Source organism: Pipistrellus hanaki (genome assembly GCF_964339955.1).
Source record: "Pipistrellus hanaki genome assembly, chromosome: 1".
Taxonomy (NCBI): Eukaryota; Metazoa; Chordata; class Mammalia; order Chiroptera; family Vespertilionidae; genus Pipistrellus; species Pipistrellus hanaki.
Window position 1 is genome coordinate 131,915,121 of NC_140503.1, and position 26,554 is coordinate 131,941,674.

Sequence of the window (26,554 nt, forward strand, 5' to 3'; positions counted from 1 at the left end):
GGTGATGAATAATAAGAACCTGCAGCCAAAAATACTCTACCCAGCAAAGCTATCACTCAGAATCGAAGGCCAGATAAAGAGCTTCACAGATAAAAAAAAAGCTAAAGGACTTCATCACTGCCAAACCAGAATTATATGAATTGTTGAAGGGGGTTCTTTAGGAAGAGGAAGAAAATAAAGATAAAAATAATGAACAACAAATACAAATATCAACAAGTGAATCTAAAAACCAGGGAATTAAAAAACTTGAACAATATTAACTGTTGAATATAATAGAATCTGAGGTATGGAAGGGAAGTGGACTGACAATTCTTGGGGAAAAGGGGAGTGGGGGGTGCGGGAAGATACTGAACATAAACTGTGAATCTATGGATGAGGACAATATGGGGGTGGGGAAAGGGCAGTGGGTGGGGTGGGAACCTGGTGGAAGGGAGCAATGGCGGGGGGGTGGGGGAAGAGGAACATTTATAATAATATGACCAATAAAGATTTATTTAAAAAATATTTTAAAAAAAGAAGAGATCTGAAGAGTTTTAGACACTGAGGGCTCCTTTTCTAGGATTTGGGAAGCTTATCAGACTCAATACAAATCACTAAAGTAACAATTGTACAACATTTTTCACCCTTTTTCTAAACTACTTTAGTCAATGGGAGATAGAATTTTTTTATGATAAAGCATGGATTTAAAGTGTGGAGTTTGTAGCCATGTCAACAAAAGGGATAGAGAGGCAGGACACCATGGTAGCACTGCGTGATCAAATTGTCTGGGTCAGCATCCTGTTCTCACTGTGTGACCTGGGCAGTCTCTTAATCTCACTGAGCCTTATCTTCCTTATTGTAAATGAGCATAATAATAATTGTCTTGATATGTTGTGAGTACTAAATTTGGGCATATATCTAAGGTGTGTAGCACATGGAAAACTCTTAATAATAAGATTAACAGTTATTAACACTTGTACAGAAAAATTTAGTGGACTGGAGGCTCATAAACTGGCAGTGGGTAGTTGGCTCAGGTAGTGCTGAGAGCTCTGAAATCTTCCCAGGTCCTCAGACTCCCAGGAAGGATATGATCTAAGCAAGGATGATTACATTACTTTCCTTTCTCACACTTATTTTTCTAGAAGATATTTCTCAAGAAAGATGAGAGCCTTTGTAATTTTCAACCTTTAAAAATCAATTATTTCTGAGTTATTTTTGCACTTATGAAAAGCACCAAATTAATTGCTACTAAATTTCATTTCTATGATCAATGAGGAGGTCAGATGGTAGAGAATATGATATTCTAACAACACTGTGCATTGCCCCTCAAAGTTCTAATTGCCTTAATTCTCTATAATTCTATTCTGAGGACTAGCATTTTTTCATTCCGTCTTAAAAATCTCAGCTTCTTAATGTATGCATGAATGACAATATGCTAATATGCAATTCATGTCGCATGGTTTACATGCTATAATTCTGCACAGAGAAAAGCCTTAAAATCCTGGAAGCCCTGGTCCCAAATGTTCTCTATTTCCACGACACAGAAAGAGACAAAACCTCAGAACAAGGTGGCATCATGATATCCCTCTCTCATTCATTATATACAATATCTCTGCCTGGCCTTTAGATTTCCCTGTACACCTTTGGAAAACGTGGGGAGATAGATTTGAACCAGTGTCTAGAGGTAAATGATGCCACATTCCATTACCTGAGTCGCTATCTGCCCAAGAGCCTTTATTCTCCCTCTTCTTTATTCCCCCCCCAAAGAGTACATCTTTGGAAATTGAGAATATTCAGTGAACAGAGCTCATAAATCAAATCATTATCATTAATAATCAAAGTGAGACATTGTAAGAAATAGCAAATTAATCACAACTGGCAGGTGAAGCTACTTCCAGCATGTGCTTTCTGCATACTAAAGAGAGGAGAGTTTTTCACGGTGGGTTTTTTATTTTTTACTGTTTTCTTAGTGAACACTGAACTTTTTGGTTGCCTGGGAACTATATCTGAACCCAAGTTTTCATGTTACTAATATGACTTATTCTCTTCAATGACACTTATTTTCAGAACTACATTTTAAAAAATATTTTTAAATGGATTTTTTAGAGAGTGAGGAAGGGCAATCAGCTGTCTCCTGCATGCTCCCTACTGGGGATCCAGCAAGAGTCCTGACTAGGAATTGAACCAGGAACCTTTTGGTATACTAATGAATAGATAACGCTCAATCAACTACACCACACTGGCCAGGGCTTTTCAGAACTACTTTTGATCCATAATAAGATACATTATTATTTAACATACTTTATTAGTATTAATGTTGTATATTTAAAATTGAAGACTTTTTTTTCCTAGAGGAGAAAAATAACCAATGTACTAACATTTATTCACTACATCTTGGATATTAACTATTTGATAGCCTATAATCTTAGTTTAAATGTCTTTTTGGTGAAAATGGAAGAAACAATTACATATAATATTTTCTATTATTATTATACTTTTACAAGTATGTATAATAATGATGCTTAAAATTCTGACAACACCTTATTTCTCCAGGAAAAGACAAATTTAATCTATTATCATGTTTGCCTTTTTGACTCTCCAGTGAAGTAAGCACTACTTTTTTTTTTTTTTTTTTTTTTTTTTAAATAGGGAGAAAGTGAGTAAAAAACAGTTAAAGTTCTGTTATGCCCACTTATCTGGGTTCCAATTTAGAGATTTACATTTCCTGACCCCTGCCTAAGACAATGTTGTCAGATTTTCAGTTTTAATTGACATCTGAAAAAGCCATGTAAATTAAAAAACAAATAGTAGAAAAGAAAGTACTAGCTTCTGGATTATATTTCCACTTCTATAATTAATTAAAATTCACTCAGTGACAAAATGCATTAGAGATTTCAGAAGATACTGAAATATATATCAAATTCCATTTTTAGGGGGGGAAGACAAAAAAAAACAAACATGTGTGAATTAGAAAGAAATAGAAATAAAAAGCAAAATAAAAATTAAAAGTACTTGAGGATTGAGAAACATAATATTTCAAAAAGCCCACATGGTTACATCTGTGCTTTCATGGGCATAACTCAACGAAGAAATGAAGGGGAAACACTGAGGCTGTCATTTTCTCTTACCCAGAATCATTTTCCTGCCTATAACTGTTACCAATTACCTTAGCTCAACTCTATCACCCTCATGAGTATGCTAGCAGTTTACTAGAAGGCAACATTAAGGTTCTAAATGTTGGGGTTTGGGGAAGGCAGAATTCTTAAAATCTTTTCAGCAGATTCTTGAAATACTCCAGTGTCACTGTCTATTTCTTTCATGCTACTTATATGTGGGTATAATTTTCTGCCATACAGAAACATCTCTGTTTGGTAAAAAAAACAAACTTAAAATGATTCTATGACGTGAAAGACAGAATAGAAAAGTGGTTTAAAAACAGATAAATGCACTTCATTTCTTTAACATTACACATGTTGGTTGCTAATTCCTGGCAATTTTCTGACCTTCCCTCACCTCCCCCCCGCAACCCCCCCGTTTCTGTTTGTGTAACAATTTGTTGTTCTCCTTGATTTTTTTCCCTCTTTCTATTAACTTTTTGCAGAGTTAGTCATGTGACACGAGGAGGTTGTTTTATGGGTCTGATAAGCTTTTCTCTTCACTGATCAGCCAGCCATGATCCTTCTGATGCTCTTACAACCAGCAGGTGGTTTGAAGGGATGAAATCCAAACTCTCTCTAATGATGTACAGGCTAGGTTTCTTGAAAAATCTGACAGTTTTCTATTTGAATGGCTTATTATGTTGGTTAAATATTAGGAAGATTGGCTCCTTTGGGGGGGGGGGGATATGTAATAATAATTAAATTCTCAATTTTAAAGGAAAAAAGCAGAATAGAAAATGTGGCATACATTTGTCATTTTTGTTTGTTTTGTAATATTGGAGATCACTTCTTAGAAGGCACACTGTCCCTCTTTCTTATTGGTTCCAGACTATGCTAAAGATGAGAGATAAATGCAGTTTCCATAACATCTCCCCTTCGATCCTCCCAGTGTCACATTTATACTCTCATGAAATCCAAAGAAAACCATTTCCTGGCTGACAATAGAGGGGTCAATCCTTCCAACAATCACATAAGCAGTTTTCTTTTCTTTCTTTTTTAAAATATATTTTATTGATTTTTACAGAGAGAAAGGGAGAAGGATAGAGAATTAGAAACATTGATGAGAGAGAAACATCATCAGCTGTCTCCTGCACACTCCCTACTGGGAATGTGCCCACAACCAAGGTACATGCTCTTGTGTTCTTGACCGGAATCGAACCCTGGATCCTTCAATCCACAGGCCAACCCTCTATCCACTGGCCAAACCTGTCAGGGCTAAGCAGCTGTTAGTTTATATGTTTATTTTATTTTTTATCATTCATGACTTGCAAATAAGGAGACAGATTATGAAGAAATCATTAAATAATACTGCAAACCTTGGGCTGGAAGTAAAACATTTTTTGACATGATGGATCAACTAATACAAATTTCCTTCCTCCTTCTTTTCCTTTCTTTTTCCCCCGGCTCCTTTTCTTCCCTCCCCCACTCATACACATCTCAAGTTTTATTTCCTGTAAGTCACACAGAGCTTCAGCATAAAGTTATGCTGTTGTGGCTTATTACTTGTGACTTAACAGCCTGGATGTAAAAAGTGCCTGAGCAAAATCCACATTAGGTTATTCAATAACATGAGGAATGTAAAGCGATTTCATATCTCCTTGAATCAGGAACATTAATTAATCATATGATGAGAATGCAACGTTCTATTTACTAGTGCAAGAGGCTGCCAAGATCTTTCTGACTTTAATAATTGCACATGCTGTTGTGGGAGGAAAAATTAATTTAGTTATTAAATTGGAGGGTACTTTTTTTTCTATCCTAGAGAAGCTGGAAAGTAGCCAGGCCTTAACATTAATATTATGAGGGTTGGGATCTGGATTATTTTTACTAAAAGTCTTCTCCACCTTTATTTAAAGAAAAGTATGAAATGAAAAGTGTTGGGATGGTACACAAGGCTTGTGTCTCATGAATGCTGGTAACAAAATAAAATTAGTATGTATTTTTTGCTCTTACTCACAGATAGATCACAATGGCATGGTGCAGGTGTGTAAAGATGACCCTTGCTGGAGTTGCAGGTGTTGGCCTGAGAAATGCCTGGTGTCCTATCAACTGATGTGTGTGTGTGTTTTCTGTTTCTTTCCCTTTTCTATCCGCAGCTTTCCAATTCCCACTTTCAAGATTTAGTTCAGTCATTTTGACACATTGTTTTTTTTTGTTTTTTTTGTTTTTTTTTTAACAATTACTCATTGCCTTCATTTGCAAGGGCAACAAAATGGGCATAGAAGTGGGGCTACCAGTTCTATAAATTCATTAGCTCTATGCTTCCTTTACCAAGTCCCTTCATGATCCTGGTCTTCAGTGCATTCATTGTAATGAATATCGTTCCACATCTTTGTGTTACTAATATTGTATAATATAATATTGAATCTGCCGGGGGGAAGGGGAGGATTGTTTCTCTCTTTTCCATGCCCATCTCCAGAACAGAAAAGTTAAGAAATTAAAGAAAGAAAGAGACCAAAAGGCAGAAATAGATGCATCAAACTGGGAGTTAGGTGGGTGCTATTCTCTCTGATGGAGAGGCAGCAAGCACTGGAGCCACGCAACAGGTTTATTTTATAGGGTCAAAGGAGCTTATTTGCATTCTTAACTAGGCCTTAGCATTACTTGACTTACACATCTAGACCCGCTCCTGCTGACACCTGGACAAAGGTAAGTCAGAAATTGAATAACGCCCCCGCCCTCTTTGGTGGTGGTGGTGGGGGGGCTGTGTAACCAGGAGAGGGGACTCTGCCTGTGCCTCGGGCTCAGCTGGCAATTTAAAGGATGCCCATGTGCCTTCTCAGGAGGCCCTCTACAGAATGCTTATTTTTATTTGGTCCTTTCAAAATATAGAGCTCTCCCCAAGACAGACATTTTAATGGAAGTAGTTTAATAGAAATAAAATAGAACATAGTTTAATAGAAATAGCTTAACAAAAATAGATGACAAATACTGGAATTTAGGGTGAATATGTAATTTGGTATATTATTGGTTATATATAAGTTTTGAATTTTAATTAGAATTAATGTAATTTTTCTGGATTTTTTATATTAAAAATTCCTAAATTAACTGAATTTGAGAGTAACTAGGTATACATGCTAAGGCATGCTGAATTAATAAATAAATATACACATATTACTATTTACAAACAAAAAAAACATTATCTATGGAATCTGATTGGCTTTTCTTCAGAAAATATGGAGTTGAGAGTTTCATTGTGAATGATTTTCCAAAGCCAACACATCTTTAGATTTAAACCATTATTTAAGATCCTAACATTTAGCCATCATCTGTCACATGTTAAACAATTTCTTCCCAGCTCTTCAGCTCCACTTGTGTAGTCATCTTAATCTCTACTGAACTTTGAAGGAATTAAAAGAATATAAGCATTTACCTACAGCTGAAATTCCAACACTTCCTCCTTTCAGTACAAGTATCATACTTGTGCCCAGAGGAGAAATAGAGAGAGAGAAGACTCACTATTTGAGGGGAGCCCTGAGTGCCAGCAACATTCAGCACTTAACATATAAACAGCTTTTAAAATCCAGACCCTGGGGCCAATAATTCAAGCCAGTGCTTCAAAAAAAGTTTATTGTGATGATGATCTGTGTGAGAAGAGAATCACAGCTAGGAGCTAGTGAGATACTGTTGTATGTAGGAAAAACTGATTACCACAACCCTGATTGATGTTTTGACAGACTCCTAGATCATGGAACAGAGTAGGAAGCTAACAAACAGACTCACCCATTAAGAGACAGGTGATCTTTGACAACAGTAAGAATAAGCAATCGTGGAAAAACTGGATGCCCCTGTGCAACAAAGTGAACTTTGATCTATACCTTGTACAATATATAACATATCAATATTTATACAATCTATAAATCCTCCAAAACAAACAACAAACAAATAATAAAATCATTCCATCGGCCCTCTTCATATTGACCAATTATAAGATAGCAGTGCTGGGGAAATGTTTAAGCTGACAGCAGCAATCCTACCAACTCATACCATAACAAGAAAGCAGAGCTTCTTGGGTGGATAAAATTAAGAAGTTGTAGAGTTTGGGGAGAGGTAAAAAAAAAAAGTGTGTTATCACAATTTGGGCAGCAATGATGGGGCATTTTGTAAAGGTGATAACTATTTAGGCTGGTGAGTTGTTGACATTAATTGCAACCAGTCAAGACCCATGAGAACACGCCCACACTTATTAGTAAGTCTCTATGAACTAGCATAGTCAGTGTCAGAATACACTATGCAGACTGACTTCTATGATATAGTATAAATAAATATTGTATCAGGCAGGTAGGATTTGCTTACATTAAAACACTGAGGATCAGACAGATTTATAGTTCAGCTATCCTAAAAGTTGAGAATTATTTGTTCTCTTCTATCTAGAACATTGATAAGAGTGATAAATTAATTTAAACTGGTTACCAGTGCCAAATCCAACTCACAAAGTTCAAGAATTAAAATTAATTTGCATTTGCACATTGTTTTACTGAATTTATTGGTGTCACATTGGTTAATAAAATTATATAGGTTTCAGGTGTACAATTCTATAACATCTCATCTATATTTTGTAATGTGTATTCACCACTCCAAGGCAAGTCTCCTTTCATCACCATTCTTACCCCATTTCCCCTCCTCAACCTCCTTCCCCCCCTTTTCTCTCTGGTAATTACCATACTGTTGTTAGTGCCTATGAGTTGTTGCTGTTATTGTTTTTTTGTTTGTTTGTTTTTTGTCTCTTTATCTTTTTCACCAGCCCCTTTCCCCCTCCCTTCTGACAGCAGTCTGTTCTCTATCTATGAATCTGTTTCTATGGTGGTGTTAGTTTATTTTGTTCTTTAGATTCCACATGAGTGAAACGATGTTACCTGTTTTTCCCTGACTGGCTTATTTCACTTAATGTAATGTTCTCCAGGTCTATCCACACTGTCACATATGGTAAGATTTCCTTTCTTTTTATAGCCCAGTAGCACTCCATTGTGTAAAAGTACCACAATTTTTTATCCATTCATCTACTGATGGACATATGGGTTGCTTCCAAATCTTGGCTTTTGTAAATAATGCTGCAATGAACATAGGGGTTGGTATCTTCTTTTGAATTAGTGTTTCTGGTTCTTCGGATATATTCCCAGAAGTGGAATCACTGGGTCATAACGTACTTAGATTTTTAACATTTTGGGGTTAACTCCGTACTGATTTCCACAGTGGCTGCCCTGATTTGTATTCCTACTAACCATGCAGGAGAGTTTCCTTTTCTCCACATCCTGGCCAGCACTTGTTTGTTGATTTATTGATGATAGCCATTCTGACAGAGTGAGGTTATAGCACATTGTGGTTTTGAGATATAATCTCATTTCTCTGATGATTAATGACATTAAGCATCTTTTCATATGTCTATTGGCCTTCTGTGTGTTCTCTTTGGAGAAGTGTCTATGCAGTTCCTTTGTCCAGTTTTTAATTAGATTGTTTATTTTTTCGATGTTGAGTTTTATAAGTTCTTTATAAATTTGACATTACTAAAAAAAAGTCCTAATTTCAGAGCCTGTTTGTACATAATTTACCCACAATTCTAACAAACTTGGATACATCTTAAAATAAATTAAAAGGAGGAAACATACTTCTAGTGATAGTTATACTGTCAGCAATAGTGAGCTGACATCTTAGTTCAAAATAAAGAAATAATTATTAAAAATCAGAACTAATTACTACAATAAAGTTTTTTGGATTCTCCATGCCCTTCACCCCCAATTCCATTTAGAATTCCTCTGTTTAGAATATTAAGTAAAATATGATGTATTTTAAATACTTTAATTCAAATAATTTTCTTAAATGTTGGTTATTGGTAAACTATTATTTGGAAAGTTGTTATGTTCAAAGAGTATTCTTTCAGAGTTCTATATAGCAACTATTTTACTTTAAATCATTTATTAGTTTCTGTCAGAAAGATAAATGTAAACAAAATTACTAAGAAAAATATAGGTAAATCATATCAAGCACAGGAAAGAATATTTTTGCAAATGACTTTGTTAAACAAAATAACTTCTGACTTGTATTTAATTCCCTATTGTCATTTTAGTATTTTTAAAGGGTACCAAATTGAGTATTGACTATCTTTTTTAAGTTTAATATCATATGTTATGACTTTTTATTAATTTTGTAATCAATAAAACCCATTTTAAGCATCTTTTTGCCCCAAACATTGTATTGATTATGGGGGTGGGGTAATTCAAGTTGATTTAATAACCCATGCTTATACTGAAAGATTCACATTCTAGTTTGAACATCGGAACACAGACATAAAAAATTACTAAGAAAAAATGGGTGGTTTGTGAATAAAGAAATCACTCTATTCAGAGATGCAGAACTTAAACATCAAACCCTTCCACTTCTATTCACATTGCTGCATTTCAAATTTACATTTGGTGTAAGGAAAAAACATCAAACAGAAGCCAAAGGATCTTGGTTTTATTTTGTATTCTATGCAATTTTGGACATGCTATTTAATATACTAGAATTCAAGTCTGCAAATTGAGAGAGTTAAATCAGATGCCCTTTTCATGACAAAAATACACAATTTCTATTGACTACCAGAAGTAATAGTTTTCTGTCATAAAGACCCCTTTATTCATATAAACAACCAGGGTTGGAAGAGAATTATTTGGGGACCTTGTAAAAGCCACTTGCATGCATGATTCCTTAGCTGTGTTATCATTAATGTAAACATAATGATACTTTCTTTGCCTAGAGACAGATACTTGGCATGCTTTCAAGTTCCCTTTCAGGTTAAGGAACTGTGGGTCTATAAAATCATTCAAAAGAGTTTTGTTTCAATGTATGGCATGGAAAAATATATTCTCAAAATTTATAAATAATGTATAATTTAATGAGTTGAATCCCATGTATATACTTGTGTTACCAACACCACAATCCAGGTAATAAACGTATGCTGTAGAGTCTTAAGAAGGGGGAGATAAAGAGCATCAACCCAGCTAGCGAAAGACAGTCATGATGAACCCATCCTTCAGGGACGGTTGTTGGTCTCTGTGCTCCTGATAGCTGAGATGTGGGTTTTGTCTCCTTTAAGTGATACTGCCAGGTGAGAACAAGCTGACTGTTGGGTACTTGGTCCCCAGTATGAGGACATCTGAAGATAAAGTTGGCCAAATGTTCTTATAAAACCAAAATTATAATTTAGTTTTTTCCATATTAATGGTTTTTATTTTCTTCAACTGACATAGGATTAGGAGCTAGAATTTCTGATTTAATTTCCTCCCCTTTCAAATACTAGCTCAAGATCTTAGGGAAAAAAGTAAACTTTTTACCCTTAGTTACAAAAAGACAATATAAAAATGAAAGATATTATTATTTTCCTGGGCTGTTTTCTTCCCACAATTAAATTAGTGCATGAGTGTAAAACCATTGCCCAGCTAAGATTTTATCATTTATGATTTCATGAATATCATGTTTGAGTAAGTAACTTGTTGCACATTGCTTTCATAATAATCTGCACTTTGGGCAATAGATATTGTTTACAACCATTAGCACAAAATATGAGAACAGACAATAAGTTGAATTTAAGAAGTCAAGAAAGGTGAGGGATAATGAAACTATAGTCTTTATTTTCCCATCATTGACACTAAAAAAATAAACAAACTGAAAACAAAGTGAGGAGATAAAATACCAGGCAGCCAATAAGCATAAGAAGGAGCATTATAAATTGTGGAGAAATTCAGCTTTATAAGTTTATGTCTTCAAATTCTTGCCATAAACAGGAAATACCACTACCTTATAGGACTGACTGAAGTTCTGGTTAGTTCTGCCTAGGCATTTTATTTTGGGGCAAGAAGCCCACTGCTTTCTTGAGTTTCCAAGCAGTCAAGAGCCACACTGCAAATTGGAGAAAGATTCTCTGAAGAAAAGTTCAGCTGTTATTAGCTTTCCACCTGGAAGAGCATTGTACACAGCAGCCTGTTACATAAGTGCATTCACAGGATCTGTCTACTGTGATTAACAACCCAAACAGACAAAATCGTCAGCGACATTGAGAAACAGAGCCTAAAAGATCCCATTTTATGTGTGATTTTGAAAGGTACTTTTTGTTATCTCAACTTCAGTGAGGAAAACTTTAGGAAGATGGCTTTGGTATTTCTTTCCCCAGGTTGTCTGTTTTCCACACAGGAAAGCACACCGTCCCTTCTGGTTTGTCCTGAGAGCAAATTACTCTAAAATGGCTTAGGGAATATGGGAGATCGCTTATCTTGCTACATTTAATAGAATTATACGGAACTGGAAGCTTTGACTACTTAATAAGGAGAAGATCTTCTGCCATCATGTGGAATGTTGGGGAATCTTCCCTTGTTGGATGTTTTTGTTCCTTCTCTGACTTCTCTGTGAAACACATTGAATTTCCTGACACAGGAGCAATCACTGTCACCACAAATAAAATGTTTAAACATCGCAAGGTAAACAAAACAAAGGTATTTCAGAAGTTAAATATTGATAATTTAGATTCTATCTTTCCCATGAGACAGATTTAAGGAAAAAAAGGAAACCTTCTGATTCAGAAAAAAAAAGAAATCACATAAGTCAGGGGTAAAAAATATCTTGTCTAGTCTCTCTTTATTCCACTGGAGAATTTTTACTGGGGTAATCTTTGCCAGTCTGTCTCAATTGAATGAATGGTTATATGTTATTTTGCTTTTTTCCTAAGGTATTAATTTGGAGTCATACATTTTTTTTTTCAATATAATTCAGTGTTACTATCAGTCACATTTCTGTTAGCAATTCCTCATCTCAGCATAGTTTGTAAATGCATCTCTCCATTTTCCTCATCTTGCTCTTCCACTTCATCTCATGCCTTTTGTTCAGGGGGTGGAGAAGTGACCCACTTTTTTCTAATAAAGGTTAGAAACATCAGCTATCTGGGAAAAGTCTTTTTGATAAAATGATAATATTTTATTTTATCTGGCCACCCAGGGACCAGTTTCAAAGAAAATTTTTGACCAAGTTGTCATTCAGGCTTAATTTATATGCTAGAAAGAGCCTTAACCAAATGCCATGAGTTTCTTGAAGTGATTCATCATATTTTAGAAGTAATGCAGTCACCTCTCATGTAGAAAGAGCAGTGGGAGAAATGCAATTAGGAAAGGAGCAACATTCCATGAAAAGGAAAATGGGCCCAAATTATCTATTATTACTGGGGTGAAAAATATGGTGTCAGCAGTGGGAGAGACATTGTAAAGAATTGCTGCTGACTTTGCAAATACCACTTTTGAAAGAAATTTTCAGTGTTTCATGGAGGAGTAAGTTTATCTATATGTTGTAGGACTTACATGACAAATGACATTTTCACTCCTTCATCTGATTTTCCATGTAGATTCATCTCTCTTTCATCCTTTAAATACCGTTTAGAAAACTCACTTTCCTGCCCCCCCCCCTCGCCCCCCCCCCCCCAATTATAAAATTCTAGGAATGAAGGAGTTAAACCTATTTCTTTAAGTGAGTGGAAATTTGCTGCAAATACATCTCAGTAGCTGAGGAGAAGTGTTCTGCTATGATAGATTAGGTTGATCGAAAAACTCCATTGGTAAAGAAGGAAAGAAAGAAGAAGTACCTGGAACCCTTTTCCTCATCCTCCCTAGAAGTCTGTGTTCAATTCATCATTTAAAACCATTGCTCACAACTCATATTTTTAATGGGGTCTTCTCCAAATGAATTACATATGATCCACATTATAAAGTCATAATTCTTTACTTTGTTCAAATTACGCAATTTATTTTTAATTATAACTGTGGACATGATGTGTGTGTGTGTGTGCACGTGTGTGTGCGTGCGCGTGCACATGTTTTCCTATAGAGCCAGCTGAGCTAAATTAATGACAAGCTAAACATTAGGAATGATGAATGGTTATTTAAATTTCATTCAGGATATCGTGTTCTTCCCCCCACCCTGACTGTATACCTTCTATGTGTTCAGTACTGTTAGTCACTGGTCCACAGGAATACTTGTGAACCATAGTTCCCAAGGATTTATCAAATGGTTGGAAATTCAGGACTAATAGATGTCAAGTAGTTGGCTGATAAGCTTATGAAGGGTTTCTCTTCCTGGCATATTTTACAGAATCAAGTTCAATGTCTGTTACATAATAAGTGCAGAAGAATAACAACTTATAAAGTGAAAAAGAGTTTCTCTTCTCGTTTAGAGTTCTTAGAATTATTTGTCCATCATGGTGCTCTGACCACCAGGCATGCCAGCATGAAGCTAATCTCTGTTTGGAATATATCCTGTTGCTTCAGCTTTTATTAATGCCTTTTATCTGGAATCTTTAGTTATAGCTAAGTTCCTCAAAGTCAAGGGTGAAATCCTCTCTACTTTGAGTTATGTGTTTGCAGTGTTCAGTAAAGTGTTACGTCCACTGGAGATACTTGGTATGTGTTTATCACAGTGTGTGATAAAGAGCAAAGAAAAAGTGCATGTGTGCTACAGAACTGCTCGGGCAAAGGGGAGAAAGACCAAAGAAGGGAAATATAATAAATACAAAGAAATGATATTAGAAAGGACAAATTGTTGATATTTGTTGCCATCGCTGTCACAGTGAGACCTGTTTAAATAGAAGGTTACAGATAGGAATTCGGTTTCAAGTCAATTTGCTCTGTGCTCTAAAGTCATTCCTTGATAGTGAAATATTTGAAGTCACCCTTGACTTTTGATATATGCTTTCTGACTTGAACTGATAAAGACAGAAGATAGAGGTCTTACCATTCTTTTTCTTTAGCTCACCAGTGAACATAATGATCTCAACTCATAAGTAACTTATTAAGATGATGCTCACTTATCCTGAATTTTTAGTTGGTTGGCTGGGATAGTATCTGAATAATTTTAAATTTTCTCAGCTCAAACATTAACAAGCTGGGAATGCACAACTTTTACAGAAAAAAAAGTTATTATACTTTTTTGTTTCCTAAATCAGAACATCAACATTGGGATACTCAAGATGCACAATTAGTCCTAGCTGGTTTGGCTCGGTGGATAGAGCATGGGTTTGCAGACTGAAGGTTCCTGGGTTCCCTTCCAGTCAAGGGCACATGCCTGGGTTGCGGGCATGATTCCCAGTAGGGGACTGCAGGAGGCAGCCAATCAATGATTCTCTCTCATCACTAATGTTTCTGTCTGTCTCTCTCTCTCTCTCTGTCTCTCCCCCCCACTTCCTTCCTCTCTGAAATCAATAAATAATATATTTTTTTTAAAACGCACAATTATCTCTCTGGAAACCATAAGATTTACACAGTACTCAGGAAGATGAAGTCTTGGTCATTTGTAACATTATTGGCTTTATTTTTTATTTTTACTTTTCATTCAACATTAATTTTATCCATTTAATTTTTTGTTGTTGACAGTATTATAGATGTTCCCCAACCCCCCCTCCTTACTCCCCTACACCCTATCCCTGCCCCAACCCAGGCCTTCACCACACTATTGTAAATTGTAGATCTCTATGAGTTGTTTCATAATGTTAGCAAAATAAATCCCTATTGAGATATATATATATATATATATATATATATATATATATATATATATATTAGTTAATATATATATTAACTAAGTTATTTGTAGATAAAAAGTAAATAAAGCATAAAAACCAATTGGGTCTTCATGGAAAAATTGTTATTACTCTGACAGAAACAAGTGAAAATGACACCATTTTTAATGGTGTGTTAGGATAAGCCTATACATATAAAATTGTAAATTAACTTGAAAAACAATAAAGCAAAACTGAATAACTCAGTGTTTACTACTCTGGATATTTTTTCTGTTAAGAGCTGATAGGGCAATTATAGTAATGAAGATATTTTCAGATGGCACACTGATGACAAAGAGAGATCTTTCCAACTTTTCTTAGATAAGCTCTGTCAGAAATGAACTCTGCTTGATTTTTTTACTTTTTGAAATATAGTGTAGAAAATACCTATTGATTTCCATGTGGCTGTTTAGTTACCTCAAATAATTTGTAAAAGTATCTTAATTGAGCAACACTCACACACACATATACACAAACACATACACACCCTTGGGAAGAACTGGGCCTGAGTGAAAGAGAAATGGAAATAAAGTACAAAATGTTTACACTGATGTTGTTTTATTTCACAACTCCATGAAATACTCAGATTTTTCTCATTATTAGTTCTTAAGATGAAGCGTAGAAAGGCAAATTCATTACAAATAAAAGTTTCCTCCTAGTATTTTCTAGAGATTACCTGACAAGTAAGAAGGCCTATGCTCTATGTCAAATGTTTTTTAATTTAAATAAATAAACAAGCTGGAGTATTTCAACTATGATTAGACCAAGGAGCACAAACATTTACTGATGGGCAGTCACAGCGCCAGCAACTGAAGCTGCTCTTGTGTCGTATTTGCCATATCCCAAAGGTTAAATAAGAAAGGCCAATAAGAAGCATTTATTTGGTGATGCCAAGTGCCTCTGGGCTAGTCCCAGTTTTCACAACTACTGTCTCAATATTTTTGAGGACTTCAGATTGCAAAGTGTGGCAAAGTTCAAAGGCAAAGTTTACCATTAGGAAAGTAAGAATTACATAGTGACCTGGAATCAGTACAGAGATGCTCTAGAATTTATGTTGTAGCAAGTCCTTGGCATGCATGTGGTCTTGTGTATTTTTGGAGTTAATGCTAACACAGGTGTTTTGAGAACACTATGTGCTTCAGCTCAGAATTGTTAAGTAACTGTAGCCCAGTAACATAGATAATTTGAGTTTTAAGTTATATGTTAAAACTTAGATTATGATTTTAATAAAAATAAATAAATAATTATATTGGAGCCTATATACTAAGGTAGCTGCCTTTGCAAACAAACAAAAAACAACAACAAAAAAGCACACACACACACAAACAAAACAAAACAAAACAAAACTTGAATTTCTCATGAGAAAGAAGATATTTAACATATAAATTGAGTAAATTAATTTTCAATAAAAACTTTCAGGTTCTGAGAAAATAAGGATGAATTAGATTAAAAAGCTCACAACTAAAGGTGGAAGATTATATAAATCAATAGCTGCTGTAATAGAATATGTATAAGGAACATGTACAAGCAAAGAAGAAGCCATTGATTCTGTCTAGAATGAGTGTCATTAGGTGGTCAGTCAGGAAAAACTGCGTTTTGAATAAACTATTTTATATATATTTAGTATTTAGTTTTATATATATAATTTTATATATATGTTGAGAGATTTACTACCTTGTGCTAAATGAAATAAGCCAGACACCAAAGAACAGATATTGTATGATTACACTTATACTCAATACCTCAAATAGTCAAACTCATCAAGTCAGAATGTAGAATAGAGGTTAGCAGGGACTGGGGCAGCAGGGATGGGTAGTTATAATTTAATGGAGATAGAGTTTTTTGCTTGGCATCATAAAAAGATTCTGGGGGAGAGTGGTGATGATAGAGGCACAACAATGTGAATGTGCTTAATAGTACTGAATTATACACAGAAATAGTAAAAATGGCAAACTTTATGTTATGTATACTAGACCACAATAAAAAATAGCATGGACATGGACAACAGGGTGGTGATTGCCAAGGGGTAGGGGGAGGAGGAAGGTATTTGGGGGATAAATGCTGATGGACAGAGACCTGACTTGGAGTGGTGAACACACAATGCGTATAAAGATGATGCATTGTAGAATTGTGCACCTCAAACCTGTATAATTGTGTTAACCAGTGTTACTCCAATACACCAATAAGAAATTAAATAAATACATAAGCAAATAGAAAAATATTTATTGCAAGAAATTTTATGACATTGTGGGGGTTAGTCAATTCCAAAATTCATTGGGCAGGTAGTCAGGAGGGACAAGCTGGAACTCAAGGCACAGGCTGAGGCTTCTGTGCACAGGGGGATTCTTTCCATCTTCACATGTACCTCAACAGAGCTTCTTCAGCTTTCACCTGACTTAATCCGGCACACCCGGACGATCTGGAATGATCTGCCTCACTTAAAGTCAGTTCGTCATAAATATAAACTGCATTTACAAAAATAGCTTTGCAGGACACCTAGATTAGTGTTCAATTTTTTAACTAAGAGCTGTAGCTTAGTTAGATTGACAAATTAAACCACCATTGCATTATCATTCTAAAAATATATGAATGTCACCTATGTAAAATGATATACAAGTAGTAGACAGAAGTTGGTATAGTTTGTATGTCTCTTTATTTGACTGTTAGAACATTTAATTTAAAAAAAATTAAATCAACTATTCATATGTTTTATCAAAACCATTCTAAGTATGTTTTCAAATGGTCATTAGATCTAGTTGATAGCATGTCTTCAGTGTTTGTGTTTGAGGGTCTATGTTTATATACATGTATGCCTTTCTCTAAGTTATGAACTATTTGAAGCCAGTGATTGCTTTTTTATCTTTTGTAACCACACACAATGTATTAAAATGCTCTTAACATGATATATTATTTTAAGTTTTTCATATGGCACTAAGTTCAGGAGATAATTTTTCCAACTAAACCAGTGAAAGACTAAACAATTGTCAATGTATAATGAAGTTTACACAGATTATTTTTTAAAGTCTTACAATTTGTTATCTTAAAGTAAATTTTAAACATTAACACATTTACTTAGAGATACTTGGCAAAAATAAATTGCACATTTAAAATATCTGATTCAGTAAGTTTTGACATACGAATGTACCCATGAAATCATCTATTACCTCCAAAAGTTTGCTCATACCACTTTGTAATTCCACCTCACCACTTTCTCCCCATTCCCTGAAACTACTGATCTAATTTCTATCCTATTAATCTTTTAATGCCTTTGTCTAGCCCAAATGCCTGACACACAGTAAGCCCTTAGTGCATATTTATTGAATTAAACGGAATTATTTTGGGTCCCAAAACAGTATATTGTCAGTGTACTTCTTTCAAAGATGAATGTTTCATCTTTTATATAAAGAATAAAACCTATTTTAAAAATTGTTTACTTAGTTATTAAACAAAGTAATTTTTCTCAAAATATAAATCTTCGGCTTTATCCTCATATTAAAATCCTACTTTTCTGTTGGTTTTCTCTTCTTTTTTGGCTTCTAATTGGTATTCACTTGATTTATAAATCCCATTGGCATTATTCTTCTTAAATAAAGGCATTTTGTCTATCTAAATTAAATCTCATTCACTTGATTTTCTTTTATATCTTAAACTCTCAAGATCCATCTGCAATTTTTCTGTTTTTAACTTTCTGGTCTTAAGTATGTAATATCCTCATTTGCAATCATCTCTAGGGTTTACTCAGGGTTTCTTTCTTCTTCTTCTTCTTCTCTCCAAGTTAATATATTAGAAGGATATTGACCATAGGATTACTTTCCTTTTGAAATCTCTGCTTAAATTTTGGGATAGTCTTGACTATTATCATCAGGATTCACTATTTCAATACTGAAGCATCATTAATATGCTTCATGGCTATAACAAAGTAAAAAGTTTTGCTTGTTTGTACTTCAGAAAGAAAGTGACTAATTCAGCCTAAGTTTGAAAGGATCTAGTTTACCACTAGAAATACCCTGCCATCCACAGAAGCACATGTCAACCTCTGAGACTGACATAAAATGACTACTGAGTTAATATTTTTTTGTCTTTTGTAAAAATCAGTGTCCTTTCATACCAATTGTTTATTTTCAGGAGAATTTAACTTTATCCAGCAAAGAGCAGTTATTATTTTTAATTTATTATTTAAAAATTGCTACAAAATATACTTTAAGATTAGATTTGTAGGCACTTATTTAAATAGTGGATTTTTATATTTGTTTATGTATGATACCTTTACTCCCTAGAGAACCAAGAAATAGAGAATCTATGCAGAGCTATCAAAACACATGCAACGTTCTCACATAATAGAAAACAACTTTTTACCAAAATTCTATATTTCAATTTTAAATTTAAGTATTTTAAAATTATAACAGTAATTATACATATTATTTATAATATTCTGAGGGATAACTTATATAGTGCTAATAATGCTGCCCTATTGTAAAAAGAATTCCCTAGTTGCTATGCGATCACATTACTCATAGGCAAGTTCAGTTTTCTGAATCATTTTTTTTTCATGTGGCAATAGAGGCTGAAACATATAGGGGAAAAAGTATATCATCTAATAAAGCATGCTTATAGAAAGAAAAAAGCAAATGGTTCCTGTGGGACCTTAACAAGATAATGTGTGTGAAACTATTCATAAAATTACAAATAATAGACAAATGGAAATAATTATTATTAAACATACTCACTTTTAGCTTCCAGTCCAAGCCTCCAACTAGAGATAAGTACCTCAAGTTCTTCTTTTCCATTGGGCCATTCAGCAAATTAAAATATTAATGATATATTAATATAATAAGTGAATGAAAAGTATATATTTTTAAATAAGCATATATATAATACTCTGGTTTCTCTTCAGATCGCATAAATCTTTCGCCTTTTTAAATAAGCATATATATATACACAAACATATATATATACAAACATATATATGTATATATATACACAAACACACATATATGTATATATACACACACACTATATATACACATTCTATAGTATTTCTATCGCAATAACAACTCAGTTCAACAGGTATTTATTAATTAATGTCAGATACTATGCTTGACACTGTGACTTAGACATGCAAATACACAGTTTCTATATTTGTGGAAATTATTGTTTGAGGTTAACAGAAAATGAAAGATAATGTAAATAGAATATAACATGATGTGGTAATATATTTTTCTAATTTAACAGATTTGCTCAGAAGTCACAAAATAATTATTGAGCACTAACAAAATTCTAGTTATTGTAATAGGTTCTGTGGAGACATATCATTGAACACAGAGTAAAATTCTTCAGGCAAAAGGAAATGATCTATGAAAAAAAACTTTCATCTATATAAATGAAAAAAGAGCATATAAAAGGGATCTATGAAGGAAAACAAATCATTTATTTTTCTTATTCTAAATTTAATTAAATATGGTTATGAATTATAATTAGCAATATATTGAGTGATTACAGCACATGCATAAATGAAATGAATGTCAGAATGGATGGGAATGAGGAATTTGGAATAGTCTGTTAAAAGGTACTGGCACTACTCATGGAATGGTGTAGTGTTATTTGAAGGTAGACTTAGATTAGATGAGACCCCCATATTATAAACTCTAGAACAATCATTAAATAATGAGAAAAAAATGGAATCCTATATAAGAAAAGTGTAATATGCAAATTGACTATACCCCCACTACTACCACAAGCCATTCCCACCAGCCAATTAGTAGTAAGTATGCAAATTGATCCAACCAAGATGGCTGCAGCCACGGAGCAAGCAGGAGGCTTGGGTTTCCCCAGTAATGGAGGAAGCCAAGCTTTCTGCAACCCTGGCTAGACCTAGCCTCCACTCAATGCTACAAAGTTTCAATTATAGAAGATAAATAAATCCCAACAAAAATCATGGCAGCCACAATGCTGGAGAGAGCAGGAGGCTTGAGTTGCCCTGGGTGATGGAGGAAGTCAAGCCTTCCATATACCCTGGCTGGCCTAGGCCTCCACTGAAGGCTACAAAGTTTCAATTATAGAAGATAAATAAATCTCAACAAAAATGGCTATGGCCCCAGAGCAAGCAGGAGGCTTGGTTCCACTCAAGGCTACAAAGTATCAATTATAGAATATAAATAAATTCCAGCTATCAGGGCCTCCACTTGTGTTGCTGGGGGTATTGGCATGCATGCAAACTGACACAGGTCCCTCACTCTGGCTGCCCCATGCTCCAAAGGAACCCCCACCCTGATTGGGGACACCCTTCAGGGAAAACCAGCTGGCCCCCACCCGTGCACCAGGCCTCTATCATATCTAATAAATGAGTAATATGCAAACTGACCATCACTCCAACCCACAAGATGGCTGTTCCCATATGGACACAAGATGGCCACCACAAGATGGCCAGCAGGGAGGGCTGTAGGGAGGGACCAGGCATGCAAGAGAGGGCAGTTAGGGGAGACCAGGCCTGCAGGGAGGGCAGTTAGGTGCTAATAGGCTAGCAGGGGAGCAGTTAGGCATCAATCAGGCTGGCAGGGGAGTGGTTAGGGGGTAATCAAGCTGGTAGCAGAAGCAGTTAGAGGCAATCAGGAAGGTAGACAGGCAAATAATTGTGAGCCAGCGGTCCTGGATTGTAAGAGGGATGTCCAAGTGCCCATTTAGGCTCAATCCTACGTGGATCTGGCCTAAACAGGCAATTGGATATCCCTCAAGGCGTCCCAGATTGGAGAGGGTTCAGGCTAGGCTAAAGGACACCCTCCCCAGTGCACAAATTTTGTGCACTAGGCCTCTAGTTACATATAATGCTTAATTAATCCAGAGATGACAGAGAGAGAAAAAAAGCAGTATAAAACAAATGCAACATGTGAAAAAATGGTACAAACATGGTAGATATTAATTCAACTGTATTAATAATGATTTTAAATGAGAATGGTCTAAATACACCAATAACAAGAGAAAGACTATTAGCATGAATGAAAAATAACAAGACAAAGACTATCCGCATGAATGATACATGCCCTCTGGTCAAGGGCTTGTATCAGCATGAATGATCCACTGACTTTCAATAGAAAAGACTTAGGTTATCTATAAAGGTTGAAAAAAAGATATATCATGACAACATGAATCAAAAGGAGGCTGGAGTAGCTATACTAATTGCAGATAAAGCAGACTTCAGAACAAATAAGATAATCAAAGATAAAGAGGGAAATTATAACAAAAAGTGTCAATTTTTCAAGAAGGCATAACTATCTTAAATGTATGTACACCTAACAAGAAACTAAAGAAGGGAACAAATATAACTTTATATTCAGAGACTCTAACTCCCCTCTTTCAAATAAAAGGACCAATGGATGGCCTGAACTACCTTTTCATTTAGTTGATCCAATTGACATTTATATGATTCCATCCCAAAACAGTAGAAAACATTTTCCCAAGGTCACATGGAACATTCACCAAGTAGACCATATTATGGGGCATAGCACTCCTTAACCAAGTAAATCTTCTCATACTATAATGGAATTAAAGTAGAAATCAGTAATAACAAGATAGGTTAAAATTCTAAATACCTAAATATTTTTGAAAGCATATTTCTAAATAATCCATAAGTCAATGATGTAGTCTCAATAGAAATTTAATGATATATTGAACTAAATAAGAATTAAAATAAGATATCAAAATTGTAGAATGCAGAGACAGTAATGTCTAGATGAAAATTAATGGAATTAAATATTTTTTAAATAATAGAAGCCTAAAAAAAATCAATAATGTTAGCTCCCACCTGAGGAAACGAGAAGAGGAAGAACCATTTAAGCCTAAAGCAAGAATTAAAAATTGATTCTTTGAAAAGATTTTAAAAATAGGATCTTAAAAAATTTCTTGATATATTATTGATATGGCTCTAGCTAAGCTAACCAAGAAAACAGAGCAATATTTCTTATGAATATTGATATAAATTTTCAACAAAGATTAGCAAATTGCATATAATAATGTAAATAAATTATATATCATGGCCAATTAGAATGTATTTCAAGTACATAAAATTGGTTCAACATTTGAAAATCAATCAATGTAATCTACCATTTAACAGGCTCTAAAAGAAAAACATCATATTATTATATCAATTACTGCTTAGAAAGCACTTGACAATGTGTAACAGATTCATAATTAAAGACTCAGGAAACTAGTAATAAAGTGGAAGTATCCCAGCTTGCAAATGCCATCTACAAAAAAGCCTACCATTAAATAAACAAGATGAGCCTAGAACACCTTGTAGCTCCAGAAAGTAACAAAGTTTCAAAACCCCCACAATATTGAGAAAGCTTAAGAAACTATCACAATCGGAGAAGATTCTGGAGAAATGTCCAAATGTTTTGTGATATCTTGAATGGAGTTGTGGGGGCGGGGGGGGGGGGGGGGGGGAGGGGAAGGTGGGGAAAGAAAGAATGTAACATTTAAAACTTAGGAAATCTGTCCTAACCAGTTTGGTTCAGTGGATACAGCTTTATCCCTCAGACTGACGGATCCTGGGTTTGACTCTGGTTAAGAGCATGTACCTTGGTTGCAAGCTTGATCCCAAGTAGGGGGTGTGCAGAAGGCAGCCAGATAGATGTTTCTCTCTCATTGATGTTTGTAAGTCTCTATTCCTCTCTGTAAAAACCAATAAAATTTTGTTTTAAAAAAATAAATAAAACTTAGGAAACTGAATAAACTATGGATTTTAGGTAATGTAATGTATCAATATTGCTTCATTAAATGTGACAAATGTACCGTACTAACATAAAATATTAATATAGAGGAAACTTGTTTGTATATAGGAACTCTTTGTACTAGCTTCATAACTGTTCAGTAAATCTCAAATTATTCAAAAATAAAATGTATTAAGAATTATAGGAGGGACAAGGAATATCTAATGAAACAAGAGTCCCAAAAAAACATAATGGGATGGAATAAAGAGTAAATATAGTCTGATCTTATACAGGAAGGAAAACACCTTGGACAAACAGGAGGTAAAGAACAAAAGCAAATAACATGGTGATGGCTGGATTACTGCAGTTAATTGTTTTTTTTTTCTTTTTCTTAATGGCCTTAATTTTCTTGATGAACAATTATGCAAATAACTTCCAAGATCAAAAGAGGTAGAGATTGGATTTAATATGTGAGAGGAGCACTGTCATTTTGGAATTGCAACAGTCTAAGAAAGCAAGTTAAGCAAACTTTTAAGGAAAAACAAAATGAAAGCATGGGTGTCTGGCATCGTATCATCAGTTGAGATTAGGAATCATTAATATGTGGTTTCATCCACTGAGCTATATATTTAATCTAGGGGTGTGGGCTCTATTATAAGATTGAAAACACCAATTGTATGATTTATCCAGAAAGCAATGTTCCATGGAGAATGTTGGCAAATCATGGGCACAATGTAGTTACAGATGTTGGTGAAATGTGTCCAGGGTGTCTTAATACCCTACTGACTTTTCTAGATAGATCTTCCAGACAAAAATTTAACAAGGAAACAATGACTTTAAATGACACACTGGATCACATGTATTTAATTGACATTTATAGAAAACTAGAGGCCTGGTTCACGAATTCCTGCAGCAGTGGGGTTCCTCGGCCTGGTTTCCAGGATCAGGCCAAAACTGGATCTGCAACATCCCCCAAAAGGTCCCAGATTGTGAGAGGGCACAGGCTAGGCTGAGGGACCCTCTGGTGCATGATTGGGGCCAGGGAGGAATGTAGGAGCTGGGGAGGGATTGCAGGAGGGCTCCAAGGCATGTCCAGCCCATCTCACTCAGTCTTGATAGGCCAGACCCCAGCAGCAAGCAGTGAAATTGAAGCAGCAATTTAAATAAATAAATAAATAAATAAATAAATAAATAAATAAATAATAAGCTCCCAGCAAACAAAAGCCCTGATCTAAATGCTCCACAGGGGAGTTTTACCAAATATTCAAAGAACTAACACCTATCCTAGTCAAACTATTCCAAAAAAATCCAAGAGGAAGGAACACTTCCAACCTCTTTTATAAGGCCAGCAGAGATAAAGACACTACAGAGAAAGAAAACTACAGTCCAATATCCCTGATGAACATAGATAACAAAATATTAGAGAATCAGATCTAGCAATATATTAAAAAGAGCATACACCATGACCAAGTGGGATTTTTTCCAGGGATGCAAGGCTGGCATAATATTCAAAGTCAATTAATGTGATGCATCATATAAACAAATTGAAAGACAAAAATAACATGGTCGTATCAATGGAAGCAGAAAAAGCATTTGACAAAATCCAACACCCATTTTTGATAAAATCTCGCAGCAAAGTTGAAATAGAGGGATCATACCTCAATAAAATAAAGGCCATATATGACAAACCTACAGCAAACATCATATTCAATTAATGCACTGAAGCAGGGGGGAGGGACCCATCATCCCAGCCTTTCCCATCTCACAGGCTGAGAGCTCTCAGGGCCAGGAGGCGACCCAGCAATCAGGGGAAGGTAATGCCCTCATCACAGCTCTGCTGCTGCCACTGCTGGCAGTGCAAGCCGTGGCCAGCCCTGGTTACCTGAGCCTCAAGTGGCCCTGGGCGGCTGGGCAGCCACCATCCAAGGCTTTACTGCACTTTGGAATGGCTCTGGGCAGCTGGGGACTGAGGGGACTGGGGGACTCTGGAGGCAGGCACATGGAGCAGCTGGACTCACCTGGGGGTTGGCCCAGCCACGCAGCAAATGTTGCCCTGGCAGGGCTGAGTGAACTGGGCACTGCCATCTCTTGCTGTGGGTGCTACCATCTTTGAGGGCTTGACAGTCAATTAGCATATTCCCTCCTTATTTGGCCGTGGGTGCCACCATTTTTGTGAGGGTGTGATGGTCAATTAGCATAATCATTCTTTGTTAGATAAGATAGTACTGGAAGTGCTAGCCAAAGTCATCAGACAACAAGAAGAAATAAAAGGCATCCAAATTGGAAAGGAGGAAGTAAAACTGAAAACTGTCATTATTTGAAGATACCATAGAAAACTCTAAAAACTATATAAAACAATTACTAGAATTAATAAAGGAATTTGGCAATGTAGCAGGATACAAAAGTAACACCCAAAAATCGATGGGATTTTTATATACCAATAATGAATTCTCAGAGAGAGAAACTAAATAAACTTCCATTTACGATTGCAACAAAAAATATTAAAATACTTAGAAATAAACTCAACCAAGGAAGTAAAAGGCTTGTGTTTGGAAAACTATGGGATAATTAAAGAGAGAGAGAGAGAGAGAGAAAGAGAGAGAGAGAGAGAGAGAATGAGAGAGAGAGAGAAAGAGAGAGAGAGAGAGAGAGAGAGAGAGAAGAGAGAGAGAGAGAGAGAGAGAGAGAGAGAGAGAGAGAGAGAGAGAGAGAGAGGAGGGTATAAACAAATGTAAGAATATGCCATGTCCATAGATTGCTAAAATTGACATGATTAAAATGTCCACAAATAGACTCATAATAGCTGCAGAACTTTTGAGAAAGAAGAACAAAGTTGGAGGGATCACAATACCAGATCTCAAGTTATACTACAAAGCCACTTTAATCAAAGTATCCTGATACTGGCACAAGAACAGGCATACAGATCAATGGAACAGAACAGAGGACCCAGAAATCAACCCACGCCATTACACTAAATTAGTATTTGACAAAAGATGTGAAAACATACAGTAAGGTAAAAGTCGTTTGTTCATTAAATCGTGCTGGGAACATTGCAGACACATGCAAAAAAATGTAAATAGATCACCTTCTTAAAACATATAAAAGAATAAACTCAATATGGACAAGAGACTTAAATATTAGAC